This window comes from Rana temporaria, chromosome 3, assembly GCF_905171775.1.
Source record: "Rana temporaria chromosome 3, aRanTem1.1, whole genome shotgun sequence".
In the NCBI taxonomy this organism is placed as follows: domain Eukaryota; kingdom Metazoa; phylum Chordata; class Amphibia; order Anura; family Ranidae; genus Rana; species Rana temporaria.
The window spans coordinates 335,913,899-335,931,152 of record NC_053491.1 but is presented as its reverse complement, the minus strand read 5'-3'; the positions used below and the strand labels follow the sequence as shown (position 1 = coordinate 335,931,152).

The window sequence follows — 17,254 nt, the reverse complement described above, 5'->3', positions numbered from 1 at the left end:
ATTTTTCTTCTGTCTGCCGGATCGGATGAACACAGACATACGGTCCGTGTTCATCCGATCCCCCATAGGGAAGAGCAGAGGAAAGACAGAGCGGTCCCTGCACAGTGTGCGGGGACCGCCCTGTCAGCTGCCAGCTCAGCTGGGATTTTACAGAGGATCCCCGCTGAGCTTTTGCGGACACACGGAGCAGATCATTACTGATCCGCCCGTGTGAAAGGGCCCAAAGAGACTTGGGAGAATTTACTAAAAATTATGCACACAGAATCTGGTGCAGCTATGCATAGTAACCAATCAGCTTCTAACTTCAGCTGGTTCAATCAACCAGTTGCCGACCGCTGCACAACTATTTACATCCTCAGAATTGCACGGCTACGCATATGGACGTACCTGTATGTCCCCTTTAAATCTTGTGATTGCGGGCGCGCGATCGCAGGCTCCATGTCCTCCGGGTGCCCGCAATCGTGTCACGGAGCTGCAGAACAGAGGGATGCCTGTGTAAATATGGCATTTCCCTGTTCTTCCTGTGTTCGGGAGCAGTGATCACTGTCGTGTCACTGGTTGCCCACCCCCCCACAGTTAGAATAACTCCCTAGGACACACTTAACCCCTTCCTAGCCCCCTAGGGGTTAATCCATGTATTTTCATAGCAATGATCGCTGTATAAATGACAATAGTCAATAGTCACAAAATAGCGTCAAAAGTGTCTGATGTGTCCGCCAAAATGTCGAAGTTGAGATAAAAAAAAAAAAATTGCAGATCGCATCCATTACTAATATAAAAAAAAAATAAAAAAATGCTATAATTCTATCCCCTATTTTGTAGACGCTATAACTTTTGTGAAAACCAATAAATATACGCTTATTGAGATTTTTTTTTACCAAAATATGCAGAAGAATACATGTCGGCCTAAGCTGTGGAAACAAATTGTTTTTCTATATATTTTTGGGGAATATTTATTATAGCAAAAAGTCAAGAATATTGCTTTTTCTTCAAAAATGTTGCTTCTTTTTGCTTATAGTGCAAAAAATTCAAACTGCAGAGGTGATCAAATACCACTAAAAGAAAGCTCTATTTGTGGGAAAAACAGGATGTCAATTTTGTTTGAGTACAACGTCGCACAACCGCGCAATTGTCAGTTAAAGCGACGCAATGCCGAATCGCAAAAAGTGCTCTGGTCAGGAAGGGGGTAAATTCTTCTGGGGCTGAAGTGGTTAAACTTTAAAAAATAAAACCTTGAAGCTGATTGGTTACTATGCACAGCTGCACTAGATTCTGTGCGCACCAGTTTTAGTAAATCTCTCCTATTGTGTTGCCAGACCACTCATTTCAATAACAATCTTCCTAATAGATTATTTGTGCATGTAATGTATTTTAGGCATGTTATTTACTTGTGAAAGCCTCCTTTGTGTAGACATCCAAAAGCTTTGAGACTGCCACCATATTGGATGTGATGTGAGCAGATGCAGGTGTCACTCAAGTTAGGGAGGGAGGTGATTGTGCTGGGAGAATTGACCCTTCCTGAAAAAGTTAAATTTGCAAACAAGTTCAAAGGCTCATTAAAAAGGAATACAAATTTTTTTTTGCAAAAGAAAAATGCTGCAAGTAAATTTTAAAAATATTCGATTTTTCTATTCTTTTACCTGCATTTGTTAGGTTGGTGGCAAAGTGACAGGACAAAGTGTCTGAACGTGAAGTTCAGTTATGCACTAGAATTAGACCCAGTGCACTCTGCAATGTAAGGGCCCTTTCACACTGGGCAGATCAGTAATAATTCGCTCCGTGAACAGAGGTGACTCTAGAGGGGGGGGGGCAGAGGGGGCCCTGACCCCCCCCCCAACATTATGCTGTGCCCCACCAAAAAAATAATAATTTTTTTTGATTTTTTTTTTGGGCCGCCGCTGGAGTAACAGTCTCTCCTGAGAGGGAGAGCGTCCCCAGTCAGCTCTGCGGGGCATTCCTCCCCCCTCCCTCTGCTCGCTGACACTGCATAATGCGAGCGTTCACACAACCACAGCCACCCGATCTGCTCCTTCCCCTGCATCCTCATTGGCACGAAGAAGAGCGAGTTGCAGAAAGGACTCCATGGGCACTGTGGGGGAGGGGGGGCCAAGCCTTCATCTCAGTTACTGAAAAAACAGACTGATTTCTCCCATCCTTAGGACAGGAGAACCAGCCTGTAAATTCCGAGAGTGGTGACTGCAAGCTGAGCCGTGTGTCAGTCTATGACACTCTTTTACAGCCCAGCGAGTCCAGCCACCTCCCCCCCACTCTCCTCACATACCAGCAGGGAGGAATACAGCTCCTCCTCCTTTCAGTTCCGCCCACACTATCTCGGTGTGCTGTATCTGAAGAGAGGGGATGTGTGTTCAGGAAATATGAAAATCAGCAGCATGTGTGTGAATGATGCCTGAGATTATAGCCTGGACCGTGGGTAAGTGTGTGCACTGCAGACTGCAGTACACTGTAATCACTGAACTGCATTATCTCCATCCCTTCTCTCCCCCATCTGTCTCCCCCCCTCTCCTGTTCTTTCAAGACATTCACAATTTACTTTCTGTAACGGTCACCAGCGTTTATGATATTCCATTTCATAGCCCCACGACAGCTTATCCGACAGTCTGACAGACATCAGACACGACCCATTTCATTTCCCAGAATAACCCGAGAAAAAACAAGCTCTGGTACTGGTTCCAAAATGAATGAATGAATCCTTTAATGGTACAAGCATTTTACAGTTAATCACAGGGACAAAGACACACTCCACCCAAACATCACACAATGGGGGGCTTCATACACATTCTTTTAGATAATGACATTCCGATGAGTTAATTACTACTCATTACCCAGACGGTCTGGCTCCACAATTAGAGGGGTTAATTACTACAGCTTGACAAGTCACATTCCACATCTTAACAGTGTCATTAGCATACACAATGAACAGGTCTTAGGAGCAGACCTAATTAGCACAATGGACACAAAACAGTATTAGCATCACACAAAGGAATGTCTAGGAGCAGACTCAATTAACACCTAAAAAGCATGTGTCCCCACATTGAATGAAAACACTCTATTGACCTGTCGGAGTCAGACTTTAACAACTTGTAATATTTCAAGATATCCTGCAAAACATGAATTATCAGTAATGTCCCATCCCATGTAATTTATCATTATCATTTCTCAGTCACCCTATGCCCAAAAGGGGCACAAGATGACCCTAGACCCAAGAGTCATTAGTGACGCTGGCACAGGAGTACCCCCCATCCTTCAAAAGTCTCTGGGTGTCACGGGCCATTCTGTTACACTTTCAGTTAGGCAGGTAATATACAGTGCAAATTTCTTTCCTACATCCACAGATTGCAGGAAAGAAACTTGCATGATTCCCCCATCAACACAGACAGTGCTGACAGGGGAATATCCCTCCTGCCCAGCAATTGTATTCTCCCGACAAACAGTGATCATCACTAGTGGCTATACAGCAACCACTAGTGATAATCATAAGAGAATCTGCTCATTAATGGTTCAAATCTCAGCCAGTTCCTGCTGAACCAGCTGAGATTTAAACTGTCTATGGCTGGTTTTAGCTCTTAGGCAGCCCATACATTGATCACTTTTTTTCATTCAACTATTAGGTTGAATGAAAAAAAAAAAAAGAAATGATCCAATTCCCCCATCTACACATTATAGGTGGACGGGGGAAATCCTCCCAGTGTGGACCAGTGCTGGAATAACCAGAGTTGCTGTCCTGTCCCGGCTATTCACAGCGCTGGTCTCTGTCTCCATGGCAGCGGCGGCAGCACATTGGAACCCAGAACTGGTTACTTTATGGGGCTGATGTACAGGAGGGCCAGCACAATTTGTTGTTAGAGATGGGGTGGGCATTTTCAAAATTCCACATGCCAGAGCCTGCCAGGAAGCCTACACTGCACAGCGCTAATCACAGGCAGTGAGACATTTCACGGTCCGCTGCTGCACAGATCAGGAAATGTCTCACTGCCTGTGATTAGCGCTGTGGAGTGTTGGCTTCCTGGCTGGATTGGGCATGTGGGATTTCAAACACAACTGAGCCCAACTGCTGCTAATCAACCCTGCAGGTTGATTAGCAGCAGTGGAGCCTTCTCTGACATGCTGATCGGGATGCAATCCAGGTGATGCTCCCAGTCAAATCCTAGTGTTAAATATCAGAGATTTTTTTGATCAAAGCCCACACTTTACAGGCATAGAGCCCACATGGCTGCGGAACATACGTTTGAATATATATATATATGTGGTTGTACTCTTAATGCTAATAAATACTGTGTTTATTAGATCTGACTGGGAGCATTACCTGGATCACATCCCGATCAGCATGTCAACAGAGAAGGTTATACAGCATTACTGCTGCTAGGTGACCAGCTGGGGGCTCAGCTCTCTATAACCAATAGTGCCAGCCTTCCCCTGCATGCACCCATAATGTCAGCAGCACTAGGTCCTAATATACTGCCGCCGCTGCCAAGGAGACAGATGCCAGACCAGCGCTGTAAATAGCAGGGACAGGACAGCTGGGGAACCTCACAGGGGCAGAACACCAGGCCCCGGTGGCAAGACAACCTTTGCAACCCTGAAAGTTCTCCCACTGCTTTGGACCCTTATATTTTCTTGGTGTGCTGGTGACATATATCTCTTGTTTTCTGCCACCCTGGGGGGCCCCAGTATAGTAGGATGGGAGCTCACTGCAGAACATGTAAAAGGGCCCGTTGTGGGATCGTAGTAAAGGGCCCCAGGAGATATACAGTATATATATATATATATATATATATATATATATATATATATATTTGCATTTTATAGTTGGCCCACCTACTTTTGTCCCTGTGCCCCCCCTAAATATGAAAGCTGGAGACGCCACTGCCCGTGAACCTCCGCTTGCTCAGCGGGGATCACTCCGTTGATCCCCGCTGAGCCGGCAGATGACAGGGCGTGTCTTTTCTCCGCTCTCCCCTATGGGGGGATTGGATGAACACGGACCGTCTGTCCGTGTTCACCCGATCCGATCCGCAGATGGAAGGAAAAATAGGGTTTTCCTCCATCTGCAGAATCGGAGGAATACGGAACCGGGCGAGATCGAGTGAGAGCAGGTGTTCATCTGCTGACTCCCGCGATCTCTCAGGGACCAATGTATGTCCCTTTTTACTCCGTACACAGATGGATGAAAAAGCGGACATACGGTCTGCCCGTGTGAAAGGGCCCTTACAGCCCTGGTCTGACAAGACCCCATTTATTTGTGAGGACACTAGTGCTGAGGGGTGTGGTTGTTACTCAGCTCTGCCAACACAAGGAATTGCAGTGCAGAAAGCTATTTATTTTGTAGCAAAAAAATACTTTTTAATGCATTTTTTAGCAACAAAAAAAAAAAAAAAAAAACAGTCACAGATCATAACACATAGGAATACAAAATTATAAAGTGATAAAAATGTGAAACTGGGGTTTCAGAAGTTGCAGATACAAGCTCAAATGTGTGTAGATGACTATAAAGTCCTTAACCTTTGTGTATGCCAGAATTCCTGTCTCAAATGTTCAATATTTTTAGAGCTACAGCCCCAAGGAGCTATTATCAGACAAAACAGCACTTCTGGCAAATACCAGAATTACCATATTATTTGATTAGATTCTTGTCCCATAAGTCCCTTTAAAGTTGGATCCCTACTGGAACCTGTTGGGTGACCTGTTTGTGGGAACCCCCTGCCACGTATGTGGCCACTAAAGCTCCTTGTTAGGTTTTTGCTCTCTAAGTACTGGGGCTAACCTTTTTTGACCCTCACTGCTGGAACAGCCAAACATCCCACAGCCCTATAATGATTCCAGCAATTGAAGTATATACACACCTGCCAAGATTTTCTTTTGTGCCACCTGCCAAGACTCAATGCAGGTTACTATTTTGAGAGCAGCATTATTCAGATTAATAGGTCTTAGGATCCACCGTAAAAATATTTATAGTGGTATCTAATAACGTTTTTAAAGTGGCAGTCCAGTGCAAAATGGCAAGATGCGTGGTTTGGTGAAGTTCACAAATTTTTCCACACAACCTTGTGAAGTATGTTTGTACATACTGAAATTTACCAACACACACTTTGTTGGGTTTTTATTCCGATCCAATTGGGAACACTCCTCCTCACGTTTTTTAATTGTGACTCTAGGACAAGAAACCAGAGGAAAATAAGTCACTGGGACAGGAAGACACAGCAGTAAACATCTAAGATAAGTTCTAACCATTCCCAGAACCAGATCTTCCACAAGACAATATAGAAAGGAGTCTAGGGCCCAGCTGATATCCCGGGGGCCCGGCTATAACCATTATATTCCTGCAGTACACCAAGAGATCATAGTCGGTCAAAGTTGTGCATCTGCCTATTATCTCACAGTAGATGAACTTGCTAAAGGGACCATGCCAGTTGGCGTCTGATGGGGCCATGCCAGCACTGGAAATGCAGATGGAGGGGGAAGGGGGTTCTCTGTACCTATTGCAATGTTGGCAATGTCAATCAAAAGGATCAGGGAGGGAGAGGCAAAGCCTCCAACTTGCCTAGGGTCCCATTCTTCCTTAATCCATCTCTACCTTTCCCTTGCTATGCAAAACAAAGCAAAAAAAGATTTATCTGGAGCCACGCCTTAAAGTTTGCGCACGTTATGAATTTAGTAAACTGTCACTGATCACGAACCATGGTAACTGAGTATACATTTCTAGTGCATTCCAGCTTAGCATTTGAAAAATGTTACTGAACCACTCCATTTTGGCTGAAAACTTCCCCTTTTCAGACTCTTTACATTGTACTTCAGGGATTTTAGCAAACTTTGTTACTGATAAGGTAGTGAGAGAAAAACTAACAGACTTCACAGAAATGTATTACATGATCTACTTGGTAATTGTTTCATGCCTAAGCTTTCTCTTCTTGATTAGGGATGAGTTTTGGGTTTGCAGCAAATCCCTAGTATTTACAGAGTTAGCAAATCACCAGCTTTTGGCAGGAAACTTTGCAGGTTCGCATCCAGAAATAAGGAACAACCTATTGTAGTACCCTCCTAGATAGGTTCTAAGATTAGTTAGATTTAGTGCTAGCTCACTGTGTTCAGTGGAGCTGGCTGTGTTTTGTTAGGTACATTTAGTTGAGCTCACTGTAACCAGTGCAGATGATTAAATAGGTCAGCTCAGTTGCTGCTAGTCTGTTTACTCCCTCTGCTATCCAGAGAGTGGAAGAATTCTCTAGAACATAGGTGTGAAGTTATGTAGATGGTAGCATGTATAGTTTTGCAGTCTTGGTCAATCCCAGGGAGCAGGGCCCTGAAGACTGCTGGGAAACTACATAAATACTCAGCCCCTCAGTCAGCTCACTGTAGCTTCAGCATCCAAGCAAGCACACAGCAGTGTAGCCCTCCAGGCTGGACTTATCCACTGTAAGAAGAGACCAAGAAGCCCAGTCTCAAACTACATAAATACTCTGAGACTGGGCTTCTTGGTCTCTTCTTACAGTGGATAAGTCCAGCCTGGGGGGCTACACTGCTGTGTGCTTGCTTGGATGCTGAAGCTACAGTGAGCTGACTGAGGGGCTGTCTGGTATCACTAAAGTTGGATGGAGGCAAACAACTTTCCCTGGACATTCTGTGAGTGCAGACTGCTATGAGAGATCTTATAGACTTTTGGGCTGCTGCCACCCCTCTTGTGCTGCAGAGTCAGCTGTGTATTTGTCTAAAGGGAACATCAGCCGGTGTTCTTAAGAGCTTAGTTTATCTAATTCCTTGTAAAATGCCTCTGCTCTAGCACTCCTAGCACTCTGAAGAAGCTAGTGTGTTTTTAACTGCTTCCATTACAAGCCAAGTCCACTGTTTGTTATATGCAAGGACTTCAGTTTTAAAGGAAAGAAGTTCACTGTCCTCAAAATGTTTTTGTTTGTGGAGTATCCCACTCAATTCACTCAACCGTATCCAAGTTCTCCAAAAATAAAAACAAAACCACTAGACTGGTTATTGAGGAAAAGTGTGGCTGAGATCGTGTGCCTGGCCTCGGGGCATTCCACTGGGGAAGTGGCAGATTTCCAGTGGCTCCTACGGGAGTACACTACACTATAATATAGTGCATAGCCTTTTACCTGGTCTGCTAAGTCTCAAGAGCTAATAACTTGAAGGAATGGATAACCTAGCACCATCATTACAAAAGGGTAGGCTCACAGCAGGCATACTGTCAGTGAGTGTTTCACATGTTTTAGAGAGCTGACAGTTCTGCATAGGGAGAGATTTAAAAAATATATATATTTTGTAATAATTACAATGACAATCCACTGCCAGAGAGAGGGGGAAGTGCCATCTGTAGAGAGAGTGAAGGATAGGGTAAGTAAAACAGTCTCTCCTCTCCCCTGGACAACATGAGCTATCAACCCAGTGCAGTGCGAGCGCATGTCCACTGCAAGGATTTTTTGTTGCTTAGAGTTTGGATTTAAAGTCCACCCCCTTAACCCCTTAAACTCATCTTCCATGCACTCCCCTGCTGTTCCAGGTGTTGCTGAATGGAAGGGAGACCAGCGAATATCTACTTGCTAATCTCCCCTAGCTGCAAAGAACCTGAAAGCAAAATGTATAATATCGCTTCTCCTTTCAGGAGTAGCTTTTCTTGGTTGCTGCGGCCAGGGAAGAATCTAGTGGAGCGCAATCTAAAAGACCCCTGATGTCCCAATAAAGAGAACCTGTCACACAAAAAATTATATCACATGGGGACTTTTTGTGCTCTATTTGTGTAAATAAATTTTCAGGGCTTGTTCACATCAGCCACTGCATTGCAACGCAGCAGCTGGTGTGCGGTGCAGTGGGGCCAAGATCGGCACAGTGATGATGCACTGAGCTCAGCGCATGGCTTTGCTTCCTTTCTTTTTTTACTTGACTTTTACTTTTCACACAGACATCTCACAAAGTTTAATTGTCAGCTGTGCGGTGCATGTAGCACTTTTTTTTTTAGTGCACCATCCCCACACTTCACTGCAATATGCAATGTTAACCAGGCACATAGGTGACAAGGCATTTTGCCTTGTCCATACGATGGGACTGCCCTGGAATAGCTGTCCAATGCCGTTCCATCACATGTGGTGTGAACCTAAAAAAATTATGTTACGCCTAAACATGTGTAAACACATCTACGCCTACATATGAAAACGTCCCTTTTGTGACACATGTTACATATCGCCCCACATACAGGAGTGAGAGCAATAGTTCTAGGGCCATTATTCATGGTTAACTCTAAAGTGATGACATGTAGGGGCTTTTAAAGTGTTGCCTATGGAAAGTTTTGAGTACCAAAGGTCATCGTAATTTTAAGGGCAAGCACAGTTTGTAAGCCTGACATATCGGGGAACAATTTGGGCAGCGCAACCTCATCTTTTAGTGCCGGTTCACACAGGGGCAACCCGACTTACAGCGCGACTTTGCAAGGCAACTTCAGCGCGACTTCAGTGCGACTTGGAGCAACTTACAACGCGACTTAAAGTTGCCTCCAGGACAGGCTGTGGCCAATCACAGAATAATCAGCTCTGTGGGAGGGAGGGGTTTGCGTGAGTAAACCATTTTCTCTTCCTGTAAAGTTGCTTCCGTTAAGATTGAGATTTGACTTGGAGGCAACTTCCATTGAAATCTATGGGTACAAGTTGCCTAGAAGTCGCCTTGAAGTAGTACAGGAACCTGTTCTGAAGTGTACATTAAGACGGCTCTCATTCACTTCAATTGAATTTCTCATGTTGCGTGACACAAGACTGATCCCAAGTTGCGGTAGTGTGAACTGGCACTTAGGCCACACGACCGAGTTTCTCGGCAAAAACCAGCAAGAAACTTGCTGTTTTTTTTTTTGCGGAGGAAACCGGTCGTGTGTACATTTTTCGACGAGGAAACTGTCGAGGAACTCGACGAGCCAAAAAGAGAGCATGTTCTCTTTTTCCTCGACGGGAATGGAGAAAATTGGCACGTCGAGTTCCTCGACAGCTTAACAAGGAACTCGACGAGCAAAACGATATGTTTTGCCTGTCGAGTTCCTCGGTCGTGTGTACGAGGCCTTATACTACAAGTATAAGGCATACAATATTCCTCAAAACCACCACTGGAAGCAATATAGATGGAAGCTGCAGCTTTTAGTAAATATCAACATAGAGAAATTATTTTGCCAGTCCCCTTAACCGCTGAAATATGTTCTATCTTACTGTCAGTGTTTCAGGAATCAGCCTTACCTGTTGTGCACAATACCATGTGAGTGTATTTTAACTGTCTGGTAATAAATTGATGTTCTTTTAGAAAGCACTATGTTGATTTTAAAATTGTTTTATCTTTGAATTCCACCTTTGGAATTTGGTGGATGTTAATATATTGCTCCAAGTGAATGGGTCATGGGTGGGCTATAAGGATAAAGTGCTCCATGTTTGAAATGCCTCAAGGAATTCCACACTACATTGTAGCATTAATCCACACACTAACAGACTTGGCAGAAAAATGGTAATTTATATCATTAACAAGCTGCTACTTGTCTACATTTTTTTTTTAATTTTTCAAATTTCCCTTTATTCATTCCCGCTAATAGGTCTTGTTATAGTATAATGTGTAGCACAGTCTGGTTCGTGAGCTGCTCAGCTATATCAAGAAACCACTTAGTTGTTCAGACTCCATATCACAGTCTAAAGGTCAGACATATACCTGGTCAGTGGGAAGGAATGCGCAATGTACAACAGATTTCAGGCCCCCTCCTGTTTCTTTAGCTAATGGTCAGATCAGTGTGTCGACATTCTAATGTTTAGAAAAAATTGTGGAAAATTTGATATGTGTTAACCCTGATAATGAACTTCTTTTATATTGTCCATTCGAGTCTTCGTTAATTGTTTTGTCACGGTATACCTGTTTGATAAGTTATATAAAAAAAAAACTGCTGATGCTGACTGAAATCTTGTGAGCTGATATCTTCATGTTCTTTCTCCCTTTATTGCACTCTTATTACTTTATTACTATATATCCTTGAGGTCTACAAATGTACATCCCTCTATGTCAGGGGTCTCTAAACTTTCTAAACAATGGGTCAGTTTATTGTCCTTCAGACTTAAAGTGGTTCTAAAGCCTTAAGGTTGTTCCCCTTAATGCATTCTATGCATTAAGGTGAAAAACTTTCTGTGCTGCAGCTGCCCCAATACCCCTATTTCCCTAACCTGAACCCATCTGATCCAGCGATGTGCACGAGCGCAGCGGCTCCCGCTGCTGTCTCTCTCCTCAATGGACAGATTGATAGAAGCAGGAGCAATTTGCTCTCACTGCTGTCAATCAAATCCGGTGACACAGGAGTGGGGTCTCAGTTCATACAGTACACAAACTGTTAGCCAATGGCAGAACCCTCTTATTAGATCCTTGAGAGGACAGATGCAACCCCCGCCAAATCCACACTTTAGTCTAGAGACCCTAAGAAAACCATACAATTTGCAAACACGATCTCCCCCCACATCGTACAATACATTAAAATCTCTAGCAATATACATTTCTGTCTCTTCCTCTTGGTAAAATCCATAATCACATTGTATTTCATAACTTCTGAAATAATAATAATTCGGCTAGATTAAGGACATATTTACCTCCCTCAGTTAATGAGTAGCGTTTTGAGCCCAAACACCGCTACCTTAGGAGTACCAGGAGCAGAATGGCCCAGTTCCTCTCCTAGGTGAACTGGGCATCCAAAGCCAGTCATATCTATATTCTATCCAAAGGTAATTCAAAGCTGGACAATAATATGCAAGTTAGCAGACTGTAACATGTAGGTATTCAGAGCTATTAATACTTATAAAAAACTGGATCTGTGGCATGATCATAAACACAGAGACATCCCATGGCCACCCCTTAGCCTCCTGATTGGTCAAGTAATTTATGTCAACACCTCTTTGAGCTCCAGAAAAGGGACTGAACCATAGTTGACAGCTCTCATTTAACATCCCACCAAGGAACACCTGTCAAGTCATCTGAGAGCCAATATATCTCCTTGCTCATTGATTGGACTTGCAAGACTTGCAAGTATTCTCATTCTTACCCCTTTTGTCTTGCTGTTGCATTGTGGTCTCTTTGTTTCCTTTATAATACCCCTTTTCTGTAAATATTTTGTTTGCATAATTTTTACCTTTTCATTAACAAATAATATTTTGAAAAGTGTTAAAAGTGTCTCTTATGCCCTAACGCACACTTAGGGCCCTTTCACACGGGGTGGATCAGTAATGATCCGCCTCCGTGTGTCCGTACAGCTCAGCGGGGATCCTCCGTAAAATCCCTGCTGAGCTGGCAGCTGACAGGGCGGTCCCCGCACACTGTGCAGGGACCACCCTGTCTTTCATCCGCTCTCCCCTATGGGGAATCAGATGAACACGGACCGTATGTCCGTGTTCATCTGATCCGATCCGGCAGACGGAAGAAAAATAGGGTTTTCTTCTGTCCGAAAATGCGGATCTTTGCGGAGGCGGACAAATTACGAGTGTCAGCGGATGGTCATCCGCTGACACCCGTAATCACATAGAGACCCATGTATGTCCCGTTTTCATCCGCAACGGACGGATGAAAATGCGGACATACGGTTCGTACGTGTGAAAGGGCCCTTATATATATAAGGCTGGGTGCGCACCTTTGTGTCTATATTTTCATGTGTTTATAATTTTTTTAGCACATTTTTGATGCACATTTATATGCATTCTTTGCTTGGCCAATGAAAATAGATAAAGTAGTGGTTGTTAGTGTATGGGTACTTGTTGTCATGTGCAAAAATACGTGAAAATGCGTTACATTTATTTTTTGAAACACTGTCATTGAAGTCTACGCATCAAAAAAAATCCCCTGTACTGCTTTTCCCAAAGCACGACAATGCAACAACACAGGTGTTGTTGTGTATTAACCACTTAAAGCAGGGGTTCACCCTTAGAGGGCACTTTTCCCCCTTAGATTCCTGCTCGTTTTTACTAGGGGAATCGGCTATTTATTTTAAAATATGTGCAGTACTTACCCGTTTACGAGATGCATCCTCTCCGTCGCTTCCGGGTATGGGCTTCGGGAATGGGCGTTCCTTCTTGATTGACAGGCTTCCGAGAGGCTTCCGACGGTCGCATCCATCGCGTCACGATTTTCCGAAAGAAGCCGAACGTCGGTGCGCAGGCGCAGTATAGAGCCGCACCGACGTTCGGCTTCTTTCGGCTACGAGTGACGCGATGGATGCGACCGTCGGAAGCCTCTCGGAAGGCTGTCAATCAAGAAGGAACGCCCGCTCCCGAAGACCCATACCCGGAAGCGACGGAAGAAGATGCAGCTCGAAAATGGGTAAGTACTGCTCATATTTTAATACAAATAGCCGATTCCCCTAGACCGAACGAGCAGGAAGCTAAGGGGAGAAATTTTTTTTTTTTACAAATGGGTGAACTCCCGCTTTAAGACCCGGACGAAAATGCAGCTAAAGGACCCGGCCAGTTTTTGCGATTTGGCACTGCGTTGCTTTAACTGACAATTGCGTGGTCGTGTGACGTGGCTCCCAAACAAAATTGGCGTCCTTTTTTCCCCACAAATAGACCTTTGTTTTGGTGGTATTTGATCACCTCTGCGGTTTTTATTTTTTGCGCTATAAACAAAAATAGAGCGACAATTCCTCAGTTTTCCTCAGTTTAGGATGATACAGATTCTTCTACCTATTTTTGGTAAAAAAAACGCAATAATCGTTTATCGGTTGGTTTGCGCAAAATTTATAGCGTTTACAAAAAAGGGGATAGTTTTATTGCATTTTTATTAATTTTTTTTTTTTTACTACTAATGGCGCGATCATCGATTTTTTTCATGACTGCGACATTATGGCGGACACTTCGGACAATTTTGACACATTTTTGGGACCATTGTCATTTTCACAGCAAAAAATGCATTTAAAATGCATTGTTTACTGTGAAAATGACAGTTGCAGTTTGGGAGTTAACCACAGGGGGCGCTGAAGGGGTTATGTATGACCTCATCTGTGTTTCTAACTGTAGGGGGGTGTGGCTGTAGGTGTGATGTCATCGATTGTGTGTCCCTATATTATGGAACACACGATCGATGACAGCGCCACAGTGAAGAATGGGGAAGCTGTGTTTACATACAGCTCTCCCCGTTCTTCAGCTCCGGGGACCGATTGCGGGACTCCAGCGGCGATCGGGTCCGCGGCAGTGGTCACGGAGCTTCGGACCGGGTCGCGGGTGCGTGCCGGTGGCGCGCGCGACCCCACGGCTGGGCTTAAAGGGCCACGTACATGTACGTGGATGTGCCATTCTGCCGACGTATATCGGCGTGAAGGGGTCCTTAAGTGGTTAATGCTCATTGGGCAATGCATTATATTACAGGTGTGAATGGGGCCTAAATGTTCAGATGGACTTTCATGGATCCATTACTAGATTAAATAGTGGATTTTTGCATCCGCCTTTAGATTAGCTTGCTATAGAATTTAGATGGTGTTTTACTTATGATCCATGCTCTAATGTGAATGCTAAATTCACATGAGAGTGCAAATGGTGAAATTAGTAAACCCACCTCCAATAGGAGGAAGGAGCCAAGGAATATGTGCTTATACTGATAAACATTTGCAACAGCATTGTTTAGAAAAACTAGCTACTGTACTATACTACTGCTATAGTAGTAATTATAATAATAATTATATATTTTATTATTAATAATACTAATAATAATTGTATTAGTAGTAGTAGTGGTAGTTTTAACAGCGTTATGATTATTATTATGAAAAACTGTTATTTATGCGTAATGCCGCTTACACACGACCGTTTTTCATGTCATGGAAAAAAACAACCTTTTTTTTCAACGTGATTCCTCTCAAGCCTGCCTTTCATACACACGATCATGATATAAAATGCTCCAGCAAAGCACGGTGACGTACAACACGTACGACGGCACTATAAAGTGGAATTTCCATTCGAATGGCGCCACCCTTTGGGCTGATTATGCAAAACTCCTTCTCATAACTTGCTTCTGAGCATGCGTGTTTTCCCCCCGTCGTTAAAGCCTACACACGACCGTTTTTCACAACGAGAAAAACGACGAACGTGAAAAAGGACGAGAAAAGATAAAGCAGGTTCTAAATTTTTAATGCCCATTTTTGTCGTCGAGAAAAATGCTCTGGAGCCTACACACAACCGTTTTTAACGACTACTTAAAAAAATGGCATTTTTCTCGTCATGAAAAACAGTCGTGTGTACGCGGCATAATAGTTTTATTTAAATGGTACGTCAAGACATTTTTTTATTTCTTTTAGATTAAGTGGGGAAATTTTTTTCCGCTTTCAGGGGCTTTATTACGGAAAAATTCCCTTACTGTCCATCCCGGTGACAACTGTTATACCAGACAGGAAGTGAAGAAACATCTGCAACCGGGTCACAGCCATAACTAACTGAAACAGGAGTCTTGTCCTTTCTCCATGCTACAATTCTTAATGAATGGGCTGCCCTAAAGCATTGCTCATCAACACACATGCATTAACACAACATACCATAGATGGGTCCTCAAAAAAACAAACAGATATTTTTACAAGGAAACCGTCTGAGCAATGTACATAACATAAATATACATTCAAAGTTACATCTCGCTTCACATTGTCTAATCAATCCCATTAATTTATTTCTCAAAATTTTCTATAATTGCATTGTGTGCGTTTTCTATCTCGAGATAGCTACCGGTATTTATTTTCTCTACGTAACTCACTGACGTATAGGCACTTTCAGTATGTGTACATTCATTTATAAAATTAGCTGAACTTCATAGTAATTTAGCCAAGGAAAGCTCTTCCTAAACCACAGAAAAAAAAATGCATTCATTATCTACAGATTCATAAGTTGGGGCTAAATAGGAATGATTAAAAATTACCTTTTTGTTCTGTTTTTGTGAAATTCCTTCTGGTCATCAGACAGGCAAGCGGCTGAGCTTTATGCAGTTCATGTAGCTTCAGTGACTGGTGTGCTGTAAAATACAAGAATCCTGAACTCCCAACAGCTGTGTCTCTTCAGCTCCTCCCACACACAGCCATTTTTAAATCATGGTTATTTTTCTTTTTGCTTTTAGAATCTATTTTTTCTTTGATAGCAAAAAATGTGGGAAGATAGCCAAGGAGTAACTACTTCTACTAGCCGACTAAAAACAATGGTGGAAAGATTGGTGAACAATGTTATAATGAAACCTATAAACACTGGTATAATATTTGTACATAAAAAAAGCAACAACCTCTGCAATACGAATAAATAAAAAAACATTATAAGGGAAAAACAGCACAAACGTGCCAGAATAACAAACGACTAAAAGCACTTTAAACAAAAAATAGATTGCACTATCCCTTTAAAAGTATAAAATATTTTGTGAATACATTTTTTTTATACATACAGTATCTCACAAAAGTGAGTACACCCCTCACATTTTTGTAAATATTTTATTATACCTTTTCATATGACAACACTAAAGAAATGACACTTTGTCACAATGTAAAGTAGTGAGTGTACAGCTTGTATAACAGTGTAAATTTGCTGTCCCCTCAAAATAAATCGACACACAGCCATTAATATCTAAACCACTGGCAACAAAAGTGAGTACACCCCTAAGTGAAAATGTACAAATTGGGCCCATTTAGCCATTTTCCCACCCCGGTGACTTGTTAGTGTTACAAGGTCTCAAGTGTGAATGGGGAGCAGGTGTGTTAAATTTGGTGTTATCGCTCTCACTCTCTCATACTGGTCACTGGAAGTTCAACATGACACCTCATGACAAAGAACTCTCTGAGGATCTGAAAAAAAGACCCTGAAACTGAGCAGAAGCACGGTGGACAAGACCATACAATGGTTTAACAGGACAGGTTCCACTCAGAACATGCCTCGCCATGGTCGACCAAAGAAGTTAAGTGCACTTGCTCAGCGTCATATCCAGAGGTTGTCTTTGAGAAATAGACGTATGAGTGCTGCCAGCATAGCTGCAGAGGTTGAAGGGGTGGGGGTCAGCCTGTCAGTGCTCAGACCATACGCCGCACACTGCATCAAATTGGTCTGCGTGGCTGTGGTCCCAGATGGAAGCCCCTTTCTAAATATAATGCACAAGAAAGCCTGAAAACAGTTTGCTGAAGACAAGCAGACTAAGCACATGGATTACTGGAACCTTGTTCTGTAGTCTGATGAGACCAAGATAAACTTATTTGGTTCAGATGTTGTCAAGCATGTGTGGCGACAACCAA

At 43.1% G+C, this 17,254-nt stretch overlaps 1 protein-coding gene across 1 annotated transcript in view; it reads right to left on the bottom strand.

The window, feature by feature from the left end:
* Window positions 1–16,006, bottom strand: part of LOC120932576 (matrix metalloproteinase-21-like) — a 72,254-nt gene extending 56,248 nt beyond the window's left edge. Inside the window, exon 1 of the mRNA XM_040345062.1 lies at window positions 15,907–16,006. The gene's annotated coding sequence lies outside the window, so the exon portion shown is untranslated. The remainder of the gene's footprint in view (window positions 1–15,906) is intronic.
* Between the last annotated feature and the right edge of the window lie 1,248 nt (window positions 16,007–17,254).